This window comes from Schistocerca americana, chromosome 1 (assembly GCF_021461395.2).
Source record: "Schistocerca americana isolate TAMUIC-IGC-003095 chromosome 1, iqSchAmer2.1, whole genome shotgun sequence".
Classification (NCBI taxonomy): domain Eukaryota; kingdom Metazoa; phylum Arthropoda; class Insecta; order Orthoptera; family Acrididae; genus Schistocerca; species Schistocerca americana.
The window spans coordinates 411,536,505-411,555,713 of NC_060119.1; positions in this window are offsets into that span (position 1 = coordinate 411,536,505).

Here is a 19,209-nt window from a genome sequence, read left to right on the forward strand (position 1 = left end):
GAAATCCTTGGGTGACAGAACAAATATTGAATTTAATTGATGAAAGGAGAAAATATAAAAATGCAGTAAATGAAGCAGGCAAAAAGGAATACAAATGTCTCAAAAATGAGATCGACAGGAAGTGCAAAATGGCTAAGCAGGGATGGCTAGAGGACAAATGTAAGGATGTAGAGGCTTATCTCACTAGGGGTAAGATAGATACTGCCTACAGGAAAATTAAAGAGACCTTTGGAGAAAAGAGAGCCACTTGTATGAATATCAAGAGCTCAGATAGAAACCCAGTTCTAAGCAAAGAGGGGAAAGTAGAAAGGTGGAAGGAGTATATAGAGGGTCTATACAAGGGCGATGTACTAGAGGACAATATTATGGAAATGGAAGAGGATGTAGATGAAGATGAAATGGGAGATACGATACTGCGTGAAGAGTTTGACAGAGCACTGAAAGACCTGAGTCGAAGCAAGGCCCCGGGAGTAGACAACATTCCATTAGAACTACTGACGGCCTTGGAAGAGCCAGTCCTGACAAAACTCTACCATCTGGTGAGCAAGCAGGTGTTAACAGATGTGAAAATTACCGAACTATCAGTTTAATAAGTCACAGCTGCAAAATACTAACACGAGTTATTTACAGACGAATGGAAAAACTGGTAGAAGCCGACCTCGGCGAAGATCAGTTTGGATTCCGTAGAAATGTTGGAACTCGTGAGGCAATACTGACCTTACGAACTATCTTAGAAGAAAGATTAAGGAAAGGCAAACCAACGTTTCTAGCATTTGTAGACTTAGAGAAAGCTTTTGACAATGTTGACTGGAATACTCTCTTTCAAATTCTAAAGGTGGCAGTGGTAAAATACAGGGAGCGAAAGGCTATTTACAATTTGTACAGAAACCAGATGGCAGTTATAAGAGTGGAGGGGCATGAAAGGGAAGCAGTACTTGGGAAGGGAGTGACACAGGGTTGTAGCCTCTCCCCGATGTTATTCAATCTGTATATTGAGCAAGCAGTAAAGGAAACAAAAGAAAAATTCGGAGTAGGTATTAAAATCCATGGAGAAGAAATAAAAACTTTGAGGTTCGCCGATGACATTGTAATTCTGTCAGAGACAGCAAAGGACTTGGAAGAGCAGTTGAACGGAATGGATAGTGTCTTGAAAGGAGGATATAAGATGAACATCAACAAAAGCAAAACGAGGATAATGGAATGTAGTCGAATTAAGTCGGGTGATGCTGAGGGAATTAGATTAGGAAATGAGACACTTACAGTAGTAAAGGAGTTTTGCTATTTGGGGAGCAAAATAATTGATGATGGTCGAAGTAGAGAGGATATAAAATGTAGACTGGCAATGGGAAGGAAAGCGTTTCTGAAGAAGAGAAATTTGTTAACATCGAGTATAGATTTAAGTGTTAGGAAGCCGTTTCTGAGAGTATTTGTATGGAGTGTAGCCATGTATGAAAGTGAAACATGGACAATAAATAGTTTGGACAAGAAGAGAATAGAAGCTTTTGAAAAGTGGTGCTACACGAAGAATGTTGAAGATTAGGTGGGTAGATCACGTAATTAATGAGGAGGTATTGAATAGGATTGGGGAGAAGAGAAGTTTGTGGCACAACTCGATTAGAAGAAGGGATCGGTTGGTAGGACATGTCCCGAGGCATCAAGGGATCACAAATTTAGCATTGGAGGGCAGTGTGGAGGGTAAAAATCGTAGAGGGAGACCAAGAGATGAATACACTAAGCAGATTCAGAAGGATGTAGGTTGTAGTAGGTACTGGGAGATGAAGGAGCTCGCACAGGATAGATTAGCATGGAGAGCTGCATCAAACCAGTCTCAGGACTGAAGACCACAACAACAACATTAAACTGTTAAATACTACGTGGGGACTAGAAGAACAAGGACCGAGAATGGAATCAAGCTTCAGCGGAAGACCAGTATCTTGAGATGGATCGTCCGCTGTTGGACGACAGCTTCGGCGGGATGGCAGTGCAATATTCCTGCCGAGAACGAGAATTAACCTGCGGTCGACCACAACCGGCACATTGACTGTAACCTAAAATCCCTCCAAGACAAAATGTAGATGGCCATAAGACCGTTTCAGCGGAATGCAGAACTTAAATGCGACAGTATTTGGGACAGTAATAAATAAATACAAAGAAGATGGTAGTAAAAAGATGGATTGCCATTTAAATTCTCAACTTTGGTACAGGCAAAACACCTGCAGTGAAAGAACTCTGCATTTTAGGGTACAGAAACACTGAAATATTGTGAAGCGAAGAAAGCATCATTAGCGAACTGGCTTCTGCAAGCTAAGCTGCCTTGAACAACTGACCTTAACAAGTTACTATATCGGAACCAGTAAATCTCGATTCCAGTGTTTACGGATCTGGAACGTGGACTCTGGTGAAACAAGAGAAAGATAAAAAAGAAGTCATTTGAAATGCTGTTCCGCAGTACGTTACAAAAAACCTTAATGGGTAGAAATGGTGCGAAATGGAAATACAGATGAAGGAAATCCGAGGGAAATCGGCTAAGGAAGTTTCCGAACAGAAAAAGGAAAGGAGCAGAAGAGAAAAAGAACCATGCGGGCACGCACAGAATAAAATGTGTAAACAATGCTATCGAGAATGTTGCATGTAGTAATACGTATGTATACAGAGATTGAAAGAGTTGTTTGGGACGGAAAAATATGGAGGATGTCATCAAATCATATAAAGTTAAGTGGCCAGAAGTATGTGGCAAATTAAAGCTTTTATGCGATACTCCAACTCGGTCGCTGACCATTGCCACAGTTTAAAGCTGCCAGGAATTTCCAGCTTCATTTATTATATAAGTGAATTTTTCAACACCCAAACGTGTTTCATCACCTTTGTTCCGTCATCAGAGGCTAATTTCATTCAGGCCTTGTTCTACTGCAATAGTTGTTGTCGGCGTGTCATTTCTTACCTGCTTGCGCATCTACTGTAAAAATACACACAGGATCACGGTACATAATGAAAAGATGGTCATACAGAATCTAACATTCTAGAGAACAAGACCAGGAAAAAGTAGACAGTAATGATGGTACGAAGTTGATGAAACATGTTGCCTTTTGAAAATGAAGGGTTGTTTGCATAATATGCAAACCTCAAAGTCCAAAAAAAGGACGTTTATTACGTTATGCAACACATTTTCTCCGGCCAATTCCGGTTGAAAAGCCGCACGGGATTAACCGAGCGGTCTCAGGCGCTGCAGTCATGGACTGTGCGGCTGGTCCTGGCGGAGGTTCGAGTCCTCCCTCGGGCATGGGTGTGTGTGCGTTTGTCCTTAAGATTATTTAGGTTAAGTAGTGTGTAAGCTTAGGGACTGATGACCTTAGCAGTTAAGACCCATAAGATTTCACACAGATTTGAACATTTTTTTCCGGTTGAAAAAATGCGGAATTTCTTGCAGTACGTCGTTGAATATTCCCGGCTTTATCTCTTATAGTTTCATGAAGTTGTGATTTATGGGGGTGCAATACGTAGACTTCAAAATGGCACCTATAACAGAGACGCGTTCCATGCATAGAGCTGTCATTTGAGTTCCTTTTGGCGGAAAAGCAGAGCATCACAGATACTCATGGGCGCTTGCAGAATGTCTACAGAGACCTGGAAATGAACGAAAGCACGGTCAGTAGTTCGACGAGGCGACTGTCATAATCGCAACAATTTGACTCCAGCAATTTTGGAAACCACGGACACTCCGATTCGAGGATATCGACGGATCACAATCAAACACCTCTCTGCTCAGCTGAATGTCTTTGTTAGTAGTACTGTTACGCTCGTCCAGCTGCTAGCGTACTCAAAAGTGTACCCCAAGTGGGTTCCTGGCCGCGTAATATAGACCATAAAGAGCGAGGAAGAAACGTCTGTGCAGACTTGCTTGCACGTTAAGAGGCTAATCGCGACAATTTTTTGTCGAAAGTCGTCACAAGTGATGAAACATGGGTTCACCAATTTGGAAACGGAAACAAAATATCAATCCATGGAGTGGAGCCAAAACAAAACACCACCCTCAGCCGTTAATATCATGGCGACGGACTTCTTGGACACTAATGGTGTTTACGAACTTCCAGCATGCCGAAGTAGCTGGCGGTCAGCAATTTATGTTAATCAGTACAACGAAAAATCAGTCCAAAACTGCAAATTTTACTTTTCTTTATTCACTCGATGACTGGTTTCGGGCCAAAACCCATTTTCAAATCATCGTAACGTAGTCAAAAATGGTATTTCCGAAAATGTGAAAACTGTGACAAAAATGTGTAACGAATAATTAAAGAGCAAACAGATAACTGTATCTACGGAGACCTGGCAGTGAACAAAACTGTAACTGTTCGTTGCACATTTTTGGTATGTTTTTCACTTCTTTTCATACAGTTCACTGTATGCGCTGTAACTAACTATTGGTTGCTCATCTTTGACATGGCTTTTACATCCTTGGAAATACAGTTTCTGACGACGTTACGATGATTTGAAAATAGGTCTCGGCCCAAAACTAGTCATCGAGTGAACAAGAAAAGTTATACTAAAGGGGTTATTGTGTTTGATGTCTACCCTCATGGTGCAACGATCAGCTCTGGAGTGTAGTGGGCCACCCTCAGTAAATTCGAGAAACGACTTCGATGTCTTCGTTGCCACAAGTATGCAAACGAAGTTTCCCTTCTTCGTGGCAACGCAAGGCCTCACACATGTCTGCGAACCTGAGAGGAGCTCGCAAAACTTCATTGGACTGATCTTTCTCATCCACTATATAGCTGGGACCTCGCTTTCTTCCGACTTCCATCGGTTTGGTCCAATGAAGGAAGCACTTCGCGGAAAGCAGTACGTGGATGATTGAAACTTCTTTATTTAAATGACTGTGTCTGTACTTAAATTGCTGAATGACTGAGAAGATGAAACTTCTACGTTATTTGATTCTAAAACAGATGAGTAAAACTGAACGTACTGAGCCTACTTTCTCTTTAATTTTTCATGTCAACACTGACCCACAATATTCTAGCACAACGCAAGCCGACTGACCAAAAAAAATTACAACCTGACTTCAAACAATTAATTCAAAAGAATGGCCCTGCTAAAAACAAATCTTAACAATAACCTATACATTCCATTAAGCACTTATCTCAAAAAAATCTTCATTACGCGAACTACTGCAATACAGCGAGCGTCAATACTGCCACACTGCCAGCTAAATAAAAGATTCTAACTTCTAACGCCACTAACTACTAATATGCATGTGGTTAACAAAGGAAAGATTTTGTTGCAAACCAAATAATGAAATAATGTATTTTTTACCTTAATAATGTTACATCCAATTCAAACACGAATATAAAGTCATTGATATCCCGTACAAAGACATATATTCATGAATAATTTTCAGTCTGCAAGTCGGATACTTCCAGATCGTTAGCCTACGCTAGCACATCAGACCTCTACCCTCCATCAATGCTAACTTCTCACATTTAGCATCCATCACTGCTGGCTGTTCACCTCCAACTGCCCAAAAGTACTTCCATCACTGCTGGCGTCTAACTTCCAACTGCCCAACAGTACTGGCGGTTAACTTCCAACAACGAGTCCAACCAGCCACAGAGTCTCTTACAAAGAGAGCGCATTCAGAGATTCAATGCAAAGCGCTACACAGCGCTGCCAACACAGAAGCAGCCCACTTACATGATGGGGAGATTATTGATGCAGCAATACGTTAAGTCCAACGTCGAACAGTAGACTGGTACCCTGCGGGCGCACAGGCCCTCTCACTAAGATGGCGGTCCCATTGACCGCAAGTTATATTGAGAGATAGGGTTTTGGCACCGAAAGGGGGGGAAGGATATAGGGTATTGGAATCCGTAATGCAAACCAATCCACATTCAGAGAATACGTGTGTTGTATTACTTATTGAACGTTCCTCGTAATTTCATCCGTTAATACGGCTCTCGTCAGAGCAACAAAGTCTCATGTGCAACCAAATTCCCCGTTTGTTAGAAGGCCAACGCTACTTGGTAAGATTGTAGGCGACAAGTACTGCAGAACGCAGAGCGTGTCGGTCAGTCTAGAGCAGTGGTTCCCAACAGGTGGTCTGCGGACCCCCAGGGGTATTGGAATCCGTAATGCAAAACCAATCCACATTCAGAGAATACGTGTGTTGTATTACTTATTGAACGTTCCTCGTAATTTCATCCGTTAATACGACTCTCGTCAGAGCAACAAAGTCTCATGTGCAACCAAATTCCCCGTTTGTTAGAAGGCCAACGCTACTTGGTAAGAGTGTAGGCGACAAGTACTGCAGAACGCAGAGCGTGTCAGTCAGTCTAGAGCAGTGGTTCCCAACAGGTGGTCCGCGGACCCCCAGCGGTATTGGAATCCGTAATGCAAAACCAATCCACATTCAGAGAATACGTGTGTTGTATTACTTATTGAACGTTCCTCGTAATTTCATCCGTTAATACGGCTCTCGTCAGAGCAACAAAGTCTCATGTGCAACCAAATTCCCCGTTTGTTAGAAGGCCAACGCTACTTGGTAAGAGTGTAGGCGACAAGTACTGCAGAACGCAGAGCGTGTCAGTCAGTCTAGAGCAGTGGTTCCCAACAGGTGGTCCGCGGACCCCCAGGGGTATTGGAATCCGTAATGCAAAGCCAATCCACATTCAGAAAATACGTGTGTTGTATTACTTATTGAACGTTCCTCGTAATTTCATCCGTTAATACGGCTCTCGTCAGAGCAACAAAGTCTCATGTGCAACCAAATTCCCCGTTTGTTAGAAGGCCAACGCTACTTGGTAAGAGTGTAGGCGACAAGTACTGCAGAACGCAGAGCGTGTCAGTCAGTCTAGAGCAGTGGTTCCCAACAGGTGGTCCGCGGACCCCCAGCGGTATTGGAATCCGTAATGCAAAACCAATCCACATTCAGAGAATACGTGTGTTGTATTACTTATTGAACGTTCCTCGTAATTTCATCCGTTAATACGGCTCTCGTCAGAGCAACAAAGTCTCATGTGCAACCAAATTCCCCGTTTGTTAGAAGGCCAACGCTACTTGGTAAGAGTGTAGGCGACAAGTACTGCGGAACGCAGAGCGTCTCAGTCAATCTAGAGCAGTGGTTCCCAACAGGTGGTCCGCGGACCCCCAGGGGTATTGGAATCCGTAATGCAAAGCCAATCCACATTCAGAAAATACGTGTGTTGTATTACTTATTGAACGTTCCTCGTAATTTCATCCGTTAATACGGCTCTCGTCAGAGCAACAAAGTCTCATGTGCAACCAAATTCCCTGTTTTTTAGAAGGCCGACGCTACTTGGTAAGAGTGTAGGCGACAAGTACTGCAGAACGCGGAGCGTGTCAGTCAGTCTAGAGCAGTGATTCGCAACAGGTGGTCCGCGGACCCCCAGGGGTCCGCGAGCTGTACCAGAGGGGTCCGCAAGATGTTATTAGAATAAAAAAAATTATATTTAATATATTTCGTGTTATAACAGATTTTTTGTGGCCGCTTCCTGCATGAGCAGAACTTTAGCGAACGCTAACTTCTGCATCTAGTGTCTTCCTAGAGCCAACAGTAGTATGATGATAAACATTTTCATCGTTGATAAAATTACAGATTTCTGGGCATGAAAGGACTACAACAAATTTGGAGATAAGGCACTGAAAAAGATCCTTCCATTTGCAACCACATATCGATCTGAGGAAACATTTTCTTCCATGTGTTTCATGAAAAGCAAATATAGGAATCGGCTCGACATGAGGTCCGATTTCAGAGTGAAAGTTTCAAATTTGGAACCTAATATTTCAGAAATAATGGATTCAAAGGTCAGATTGAACTCATCTCATTAAGAACTGAAAATTAAAACTAACTGTATACTGATGGAGTACCCTGTTGTAACTGTATTTTTTCAAGTAAATAATACCTTGTATGAAATTAGTGTTTTCTTATTTTTCACACGTCTACCCAATGTAATCTCAAGTGTAGTACACTTGAAAGACCAATACACTCAGTTTTAATTTTTTCCTATAATTTTCAGTTCATACTCAATTTTTATTTTTTAAAGGAGTTTGTTATACTAAACACCCAGATTTGAATACAAATATTTTGAGCAATAATCAAAAGCTTAACCATAACAATAATGGCTAAATTGAAAAAGTTTTAAGCTCAATATTTTTCAATAATGAATACGTCAATATTTTTTTCTAAGTACCAAAAATAGAAAACGTATAAAAAGACTCTTAATTTGGCTTTTTTTAGGTACTTGATACTGTGATAAGACGCGGTACCAATCGTGCTCGATGAGGGAGTCCTCGAGAAAATTTTGTTGGGAGCGCCTGGTCTAGAGGCCGGCTCGCTGCGCCATGTGTCCCGTTCTAACTTGAGGCCGGAGCACTGACCAGCACAGTGTCCAGTGTGTCAATATCGGCGTCCACTGCCAGACGTCGACAGTCGGACACGGCGGCGGCAGGGGCTACGTGGGTGAGGCCCGGCCCGGCTCGGCTCGGCTCGGCGTGGCCGCCGCGCCGTCCTAATTGCAGTGGCACACAGGCTGTACACACGTGGCCGGCCGGCCCCATGTTGTTCTTTCTCACTGCCACGCCCCGGCTGGGCAAACAGCGAGGGCCGCCGCCGCCGCATACCTATACCTCTATACCTATACCTGCCTGCCGGGGGACGCCTCCCGCCGGCTGCCGGCCCGCTGACGGCGGGCAAGTACTGTCGGCGCTGCCGTGTGTGTGCCCCGGACCAGCAGTAAATCACGCACCTGACGTCTTTCGTCCAGCATGTTGACCTTTCGTGACACGCTCCTTCACGATACCGTGATATCACAAAAAATGTATCTGCAAACAATAGGTTATACCTTTGACTCTTAGGCTCATGTTTCCTTGTCGGATACATCAGAGGTAAAGTGCTAAGAAATGTAAAATACACGAGCATAATCCAGGAAGCAACGACCATTTGATTGTAATTAATTCAATTCGTAGTTTAGCAGCTATTTTTTGTTAGTACCTGTAGCGCCTTTCTTAGTCTAGTATTCGTTTGTAAATAAGTTATACAGAACTGCAACCAGTCACTTTTTTGAATAATTATGTTTTATTCCATGAACCAGTTTTCGAACCTTTTCAGGTTCATCTTCAGATGGTTTCAGGAAGTTACATCATTAATGGTAGTAGCATAGTGCTGGGTGCTGGCTCTATGGCAGAAAGATGGGTCACACTTTAATTCGCCGGCCGGAGTGGCCAAGCGGTTCTAGGCGCTTCAGTCTGGAATCGCGCGACCGCTACGGTCGCAGGTTCGAATCCTGCCTCGGGCATGGATGTGTGTGATGTCCTTAGGTTTACGTAGTTCTAAGTTCTAGGGGACTGATGACCTCAGATGTTGAGTCCCATAGTGCTCAGAGCCATTTGAACCATTTGAACCACACTTTAATGTATCGCCATGACAATAGTTTATCTGTCGATATGGATGTAAATTTAGTTTTTACTTACTGCCACAGTATAGGCCTATACTGTCGCAGTAAGTAAGAACTAAATTTACATCCATATCGACAGATAAGCTATAGTCATGGCGATACATTAAAGTGTGACCCATCTTTCTGCCATAGAGCCAGCAGCCAGCATTATGCTTCTACCAGTAATGATGTAACATCCTGAAACCATCTGAAGATGAACCTGAAACGGTTCGAAAACCGGTTCATGGAATAAAACATAATTATTCAATAAAGTGACTGGTTGCAGTTCTGTATAACTTATTTACATTCAATATACAGTCACGGTTATAAAATATCCGCAATGGTTAGCATAAATAGTATTCGTTTACTTTCCTACTAAACTCTGTTTGCAATTCGTCGAACCATTTCCTGGTCTCACTGTCGGATTCTGTAAGGCGTGTTAGGAAGGGTCTGATTTCAATAGCTAAAAGGCAGTCACCCCCGTTCTACATCTACATCTACATCTACATCTACGTGATTACACTGCTATTCACAATAAAGTGCCTGGCAGAGGGTTCAATGAACCACTTTCAAGCTCTCTCTCAAAATGGCTACGAGCACTATGGGACTTAACTGCTAAGGTCACCAGTTCCCTAGAACTTAGAACTACAAAAACCTAACTAACCTAAGGACGTCACACACATCCATGCCCAAGGCAGGATTCGAACCTGCGACCGTAGCGGTCTCACGGCTACAGACTGTAGAGCCTAGAACCGCTCGGCCACCCCGGACGGCAAGCTCTCTCTCTACCGTTCCACTCTCGCACGGCACGTGGGAAAATCGAGCATTTACATTTTTCTTTGCGAGTCCTGATTTCTCTTATATTATCGTGATGATCATTTCTCCCTATGTAGGTGGGTGCCAACAGAATGTTTTCGCAGTCGGAGGAGAAAACTGGTGATTGAAATTTCATGAGAAGATCTCGTCGTAACGAAAATCGCCTTTGTTTTAATGATTGGCACTCCAATTCACGTATCATGTCTGTGACACTATCTCCTCATTTCGTGATAATACAAAACGAGCTGCACTTCTTTGTACTTTTTCGATGTCATCCGTCAGTCCCACCTGATGCGGATCCCACACCGCACAGCAATAGCCGGCCGCGGTGGTCTAGCGGTTCTAGGCGCTCAGTCCGGAACCGCGCGACTGCTACGGTCGCAGGTTCGAATCCTGCCTCGGGCATGGATGTGTGTGATGTCCTTAGGTTAGTTAGGTTTAAGTAGTTCTAAGTTCTAGGGGACTGATGGCCACAGAAGTTAAGTCCCACAGTGCTCAGAGCCATTTGAACCATTTTGAACCACAGCAATACTCCAGAATAAGCCGGACAAGCGTATTTAAGCAGTGTCTTTGGTAGACCTGTTGCACCTTCTAAGTGTTCTGCCAATGAATCGCAGTCTTTGGTTTGCTCTACTCACAATATTATATATGTGATAGTCCAATTTAGGTTATTTGTAATTGTAATCCCTAGGTATTTAGTTGAATTTACAGTTCTCGGATTTGTGTGACTTATCGTGTAATCGGAATTTAGCTGATTTCTTTTAGTACTGATGTGAATAACTTCACACTTTTCTTTACTCAGGATCAATTTCCGCTTTTCGCACCATACAGGTATCTTATCTAAATCATTTTGCAAGTCGTTCTGAACATCTGATGACTTTACAAGACGGTATATGACAGCATCATCTGCAAACAATCTAAGACGGCTACTCAGATTGTCTCCCATGTCGTTAATATAGATCAGGAACAATAGAGGGCTTATAACACTTCATTGGGGAACGCCGGATATTACTTCTGTTTTACACGATCACTTTCCGTCTATTACTACGAACTGTCATCTTTCTGACAGGAAATCACGAATCCAGTCGCACAACTGAGGCGATAGGCATGCAGTTTGGTTAGAAGACGCTTGTGAGGAACGGTGTCGAAAGCCTTCTGGAAATCTAAAAATATGGAATCAATCTGACATCCCCTGTCGATAGCATTTATTACTTCATGAGTATAAAGAGCTAGTTGTGTTTCACAAGAACGATATTTTCTGAGTCCGTGCTGACTATATGTCAATACATCGTTTTCTTCGAGGTACTTCATAATGTTTGAATACAGTATATGTTCTAAAAACCTACTGCAAATCGACGCTAGTGATATAGGCCCGTAATTCAGCGGATTACTCCTACTTCCCTTTTTGGGTATTGGTGTGACCTGAGCAATTTTCCATTCTTTAGGTACGGATCTTTCTGTGAGCGAGTGGTTGTATACAATTGCTAAATATGGAGCTATTTTATCAGCATACTCTGAGAGGAACCTGACTGGTATACAATCTGGACCGGAGGCCTTGCCTTTATTAAGTGATTTAAGCTGCTTTGTTACACCGAGGATGTCTACTTCTATGTTTCTCATCTTGGCAGTTGTTAGTTACTATGCCTTGCAAGCACTCTCTCTGCTTGCTTGATCCACAGTGATCCATTGGCTTTCCTCTTGCTGACTACGTTGATAATGTTATAGGACAAGCTACGGGGGCGTCTTCTGTTGATAGTATCGGTCAGATTTTGTTGGTACCGAGCGAGATGGCGCGGTGGTTAACACATTGGGCTCGCCTTCGGGAGGACGATGGTTCAAGCCCGCCTCCAGCCTTCCTGATTTAGATTTCCGTGATTTCCGTAAATAGCTTCAGCCAAATGCGGGAATGGTTCCTTTGATAGGGAACGGCCGATTTCCATCTTTCCATAATCCGAGCTTGTGCCCCGTGTCTAATGATCTCGTTGTCGACGGACGTTAAACACTAATCTGCTCCTTCTTCTCAGGTTGCCAGAGTTCACCATGAAGTCTGCACCACTGTCTACCATTAGCTGTACGTTGACTTTAAAAAAGCATACGACAGCCTGGACAGGGATAAGATCCTCCAATGTATCAAGGATTTTAGAATCCTGCTGAAGTTAGTCGAGTTTACCCAACTGACCATGAAAGCAACAGTTTGTGAAGTCAGAACAGAGCAAGAGCGGTCAGGAGAGCCACGTGGGCAGAGAGCTGCTGCAGGGGGACGTGATCTCTGCATTTCTCTTTAACTTAGCACTAGAGAAGGCACTTGGGAAAATGCCAACAAATTCAGGAGGAGCAACACTTAACCGGCAGGTGCACGTGGTGACACACGCTAATAACTTTGCATTAAGTGCAAGGAATATCAGGGCCCAGAAATATATAAATGCGGCACTGGAAGGCGTATTCTTGCACATGAGAGCCCATCTATATTGTTCCACCACCTGCTGCAAGCTTTTTTAAAAATTTTATGTGACATCAGTGACTTGCGCGTCGATGATGATGAAATGATGACGGGCACAGCACACACATCCAGAGAAAATCCTAGAGTCAGTCGTGAATCGAACCCTGGGCTCCATGATCGAAGATAACAACGTCCACCGCAAGACTACGACCTATCGCAGTTAATTAAAAGACGACAACAATATCATCAGCGGCGGACATAATGTTCGGGTTGAGGGATAATAGCAAGAAATTCGGTCATGTGTTTTTCAAAGGAACATCTCTGCATTTGTCATGAGCGGTTTAGGGAAACCACGAGAAACGTTAATCTGGATGGCTGAACAGGGATTTGAACTGTTGTCCTCCAGAATGCAAGTCAACTGCCTTACTACCGTATCACTTCGCTGAGCATCAAACTGTGGCCTCTTACAATCGAATCCAGTATTCACTACTGAAAAGGGCTGTGAACCGGTACTGACAACAAGATTTCAGTTAGTCGTCGTCACTTCCGCTGTGTTAGGTCATCTCGTGTGGTCTCAGTCATCGGCAAAGTCCGTAGAAAGCGATGGTACTTAAAACTGACAGGTACATGCTTTAGGATCTCATATAACTGGTCCAAGGGATAGATGTGTCGAGGTAGAGTGGGAAAGCCAAGTAATTAAGTGGGAGAAACGTATGCCAGCTCATAGATATTTTGTTATTAACCAACGAACCGGTTTCGCCCGTAAAGAAGCTGTTAGCGGCGCGCTTTTCGCAGAGCAATAAAATTCGAGACGGTCCAAGAGAAGGAGCCATGAAATAATTAAGCACGGGCGCCTGGTTTAAGGTGTGTGGCGGTCCCCGCTGGCAGGCTTCATAGCGAAGCGTGTTTACTGCTCCGGTACTCAGCAGATTACGTTATCTACCGCGCAAGTCCCGTAATATTGCAGTCTGAACACCTGCACCAAGATGTATTTTGTCGTGGTATTTAGGTATAGCTGAACCATTTAAAAGCCTCCTTTGCGTTGGTGTCTCTCTACAGTGCTTTCACCATCTTAGCAGCTGACGGTGTCTTGCAACTTGTTCTGGTATTAGCAGCAGTTCTGCAAAGTCATGATGTGACATAGCAAATACGGGTGGCGTTTGTTATGTTGTTAACAGGTTGGTCAGGAGTTCTTGATGTTCGCCTTATCCAGATTTGTTTTCGCACAAACTGGTTATCGGATCCTTCAACATCACATGCACGAGCAAAAAAGAGTTTACCAGGAAATCTGAGACAGCTTTAAAGATTTTTAGGTTTTCAGCGTACATTTCATAGTAGTAATGCTTTGCCGTTTCTACGCCACATCGTTTAGATACCAACTATGGGGCACACTTGGTTTACATCGCGTGACTGAAGTCATTGACCTAGTGACGTCATCAGTCTTATCAGTGACATCATCAGTGACATAAGCATCTGCATCAGCGTCTTGCCAGATCCCTTCCCCATCTCTTCCCCTTCCTTTCTCGGTCTTACCTCCAGCCAGTCACAACGAATTGTGAATAATGAAAGAGCCAATCAAAATCCAAGGTGGTAGAAATAGTCCCGTTGTGATAGTAGGAAATTAAAAGCTCTGCCTCCTTTCCCTCTCCCATTCCTTATATCAAGGTAATCAGAGTACTGTCTAAAATGAAACAACCAATGAAAAATCCGGGATGGTGAAACTAGCTCAATTTTTCTCTACGCCTTCCTGTCTTCCTCCTCTGTCCAACCAGTCACAGCAAAATATTAAAAATGAAACAGCCAGTCACAAATGTAGTCCAGTTCTCAGCTTTTATACAGCCTCCTCGTACTGTCTCGAAACAATCAAATCGTAGTACTGAAATGACGTATAAAAATGGCAAATAGCATTGTTACTCTTCGTAGCTAACTCAATGAAACGACAGCAGAAGGAAGAAGCAGTTCCAGAGGTGTGACAAATGACTCCATTTATAGGAAGTGTTGCTAATAAATGTTCAAATATGTGTGAATCCCTAAGAGACCAAACTGCTGAGGTCATCGGTCCCTAGATTTACACACTACTTAAACTAACTTATGCTAAGAGCAGCACACAAAGCATACCCAAGGGAGGGCTCGAATTTCCGGCGGGAGGGCGTTGCTAATAACATCAGCTAGTTGTAGAAGACGCATTTTTTCTGCCACAAAACAAACAAAACATATGTTGTCGAAAATGACAAATCAGCAAAGACTGCACAATAGATAATACCTTACCCAATCAGAAAACACAGATAACTAGAGGAACGCAACAATAATTAAAACAATAGTTTAGAAAAGAGAAACAACAGCTTAAAAATGTAGGTGCGGCTGACTGACACAAGAAAACCAGAATTTAAAAAAGTGCCGATATTAAAAAGCAATAACGAATGTAGTGAGAGTGGGGTGGTAGACCCTCTGTGATTGGTGGCTCTTCTTAAGAAGTGCTTGCTTCGAAGAGAGTGCGTTTTGCTCATCATTCTCTCTTTCTTTCACTGCAGACCGGATAACGCTCATTTCCCTGGTAGACGTGGAGGATTGACGTTCAGCGGAGACTTGGCGGCTTTCAGTGCTCATGTAGGTTTGATGAACTGAAAAAGGTGCAGTGGAGAGCTGTCTTGTAAGTGATGATAGTGTTGGAACTCGTTTCTGCCTACAAAAAATAAGACACATTTATGTTTCTGTTACACTTTTGGGGTGTCTGTGGACAGAATTAGTGTGAGACTTACGTATTAGAACCAGGAAGTTATTGGACGAGCTGACTATTATAAAGCCGTGTTAATGCTTTTCTAAAACTGTGAATTATGTGGAGGTAATGAACATTGACGTAGATAATTAAATATTTTATTGGAGTGCTCGCGCCCCTGGCACGCCGGTCATAATATGAATTGCAATGTAATCCTTATATTTTCAGCCAACTTCCTGTTGCTGCATGTCGGTCGTTGCACATTTGCCAACCTAGATAAGCAAATGTAGCTAGGCACTTGGATTTTCCTCACGCCACTTGCTTTTATAGGTTGTTATTAGCTTCATTAGAGTCGCTGTTGTAGTTCACTTCACTTCTCGCGACGCAGTTTGCAGATTTAGTTCATCTTCTTATGATTCTCTTGCATCGCTGAGGCTTGAAATTCCAGTTACCAGGTCCAGTTAATTACAGGACATAACAGAAACCAAGCGCTGATTCGCGGACTGTCGGCAATCACCGACAAGCCGGCTAGACTACAAATAGCTTCTGTCCTACCGTCTCCCTTTCGTCATTACTAGCCTGTTATATGCTAGTGCCAATAAAGTTTCACAAATATGACATACTGAGACCGATCATCTGCAATGAATAGAGGCAAGTTTCCTCCACCAAAACCAGTCTTGCTCTGAGGAAGGCTGTTGTAATACGATCGAAACGTTTGTTTTACAGTTTAAAATTTCGGACAATGACACGGTACTACAACTAGAAGAATTTTACTCATTCTAATTACAGGGAAGTTCGTCCCTAACTGGATAATTTACATTATGACCGGCTAAAATCTCGCACGCACGTTCAACCAGGACGCCATTGCTCAAACTCCCGCGACATTCTTCGTTACATTGGCAAATTCTCCTTGTCATTTCTCTTCATCGCGTTTCTGTTGTAATATTTTCTTTTGCACTCTTCTCGAGACATCACATCCTAAACATTGCTTCAAACTGTTTCTTCCTTTCCCACTATATAAACCGTTCGCCCACTAACGTTCATCCATCATCTCACTCCATTTTTCCACTATCAAGTTTCTGTCAACTGTCTTTCTTCTGATACCAACTATGTGGCACACATCGCGTGACTGAGGTCATTGACCTAGTTACGTCATACATTCACCAACTATCATTGCTTTCCAAGCATCGTGTAGGTAGCTATAGACCCTGCCCAACTTTTTTCCTCCTTTATTGTTATTTTAATACCTTACAAAAGTTAGGCCGGCAGCGGCATATCTACGCCGCTCTTCGGCCACAGAAAAACAGACAATAAAAATGGAGACAGAAAAACAGACATACATGAATGGTAAAAACAGGAGACATACATAAGAAATGACATGAAGGCGTACGCAGAAGGCACTGGTTATACAAATAAGTTCAGCAGTGCGCACAAAAACGTAGACAGTTTCACACGCGAACGAAGGAGCACACTGAAGAAGAACACTGACGCACTGACAAAGAGAACACTGTAGTACATTGGTAATGATCTCTGGCGCACTGAACAGACTGAAGAGATGGGGGGGGGGGGGGGACTGATGATCTCAGATGTTGAGTCCCATAGTGCTCAGAGCCATTTGAACCATTTTTGAAACGTTATGCCGGCGACGGTGATTCTGGTTTACCCTCTGTGTTTTCAATATACGTACAAATCATTTTTGTGGCCAGGTCAAACGAAAATATGTCTTGTCTCGTGTACCAAAGAAGTGTGTAATGATAATATAACAGTTATATTAGTGGAGATCATAGCCTTTACTGTCCTCTACCACAACACTACCATTGAACATGGTCACCAGGCACTTCTACAAACTTGCACTTTCATTGGATCCAGGTATCAAAAACAGTCCGGAAAAAATCAAAGTTTTGCATCTTGCCGCCGGTTATTAAAGCTTTTTTAATCTCTTCCAAATCATTGAATCTGTAACCACGTAAATTGTCTTTTGTAGATCCAAACAGATACCAATCAGACGGGGTCATATCAGAGCTGCAGGATCATTCTCATTCACTTGGATTATGAAAACTGACATGAGGGGCGTGTATTATTGCCTACTCAATTTTCTTAGTTGCGGTCACATAGGTTTCACTGTTGGTTGTGACGATTAAAGCGCCTGCGACCGTATGGCAGATTATGCCGGTCGGGTGCTACGCAGGTTATTTGCGATTTCCGTATCTCCGTTACCAAACATCTACACCCAACCTCGCACATTTCTCATCCCCATTACAGCGTCCCCAGACACTTACTTGATGGATGAGATTAAAACAGCTGTAAAGTGGGTCAAGAAGGAAAATCCTGAAGTTTTGTAAACTATTTTTGATCGGTAGTGTTGTATAAAGGACAATTGAAGCTATGATCCATATTAATTCTACAGTTCTACCTTCATTACTAATTTTTTATGACACAAGTGGCTCTCGACTCTCTCTTCATGGTCTTTTCGCATCGTTGGTTGATTTGGGGGAAGAGACCAAACAACAAGGTCATCGTTCCCATAGGAATAGGGAAGTATGGGGAAGGAAGTACGCCGTGCCCTTTCGAAGGAACCATCCCCGAATTTGCTTGAAGCGAATTAGGAAAATCACGGAAAATCTAAACTAGGATGACCGGACGCGGATTTGAACCATCGTCCTCCCGAATGCGAGTCCAGTGTGATAACTAACCACTGCGCCATCTCGCTCGGTTCTTTCGCATGGTATAGGTCCACATAGGGAGCAATACAGCATGAATATTAATAAAACCGACTAACAGCAGGAATGGATTCCTGACTGGAAATTAGGAAAAAAGGCTTCCTTGAACATGTGTCCAGAAACGCATCATTGCCACGGTAAATGTCGCTGGCGGACAACTGTTCCTCTGACGACATGACGTGTGTTTCTTGTGTGTTGCAGGATGTGTGATTGATGCAGCATAGTGTAAGTGGCAGAGTGGTCCGGTATTCACGTTGGGCAGAAGCCGAGTTGGTGTTTGTGTACGGCTAGACAGAGGGAAACGGTCGAGAGGCAGCGCGGCGTACGCTAGTACAAGCTCCAGGCAAGTGGCCCACCAACGTGGAGTAAGCCAAAGCACGATTATGTCTATTCTGAATGTCAATCGTTACTACCCCTATCACCAGCATCTAGTGCAAGGATTATCAGCAGCGGATTTCCCTCTGTGAAAGGATTTTGTGGTCGGTTTTTGAACCAGACCACGACAATTACGGGATTTTTGTCGTCTTTACCGACGAGGCAACCTTTACCAGAACTGGAATATACTGAATAGTTGTCTGTGGGCTCCAGACAATGCACAGGGAATGGCTGAGGCGTCTCATCAGCGTCGGTTCGGCATCAATCGACCCACTTACTTGGACCGGTTACTAGTTTACAAGGTTTCGAGGGCGGAACGTTCCTGGACTTACTGTGGAATACTCCTCCTAGTTTGCTTGAGGAAATACCTTTGGCATCACCCCACTTACAGTTCGCCGATACCTCAGCAACACCTTTCCTACACCTTGATAGGACGCGAAGGATTCGAACCTCCTTGAAGTACCTCTGGGATATCTGAGAAGTGTTGTGTATGCTGAATCACTTCCTCATGCGCGAACACTTCAACAGCGTGTTCACTACGCCGGTGACGCTATTCGGATAGAGGCCAGAATGTGCGAAGCAGTGCGGTTATCCATGAGGCGACGTGAGAACGTTTGCATTTCATCCCATGGAGGCTACTTCGACCATCTGTTGCGACGCGACTGCGGTGCAGCTCGGTACTGTGTTCTGGGACGGTTT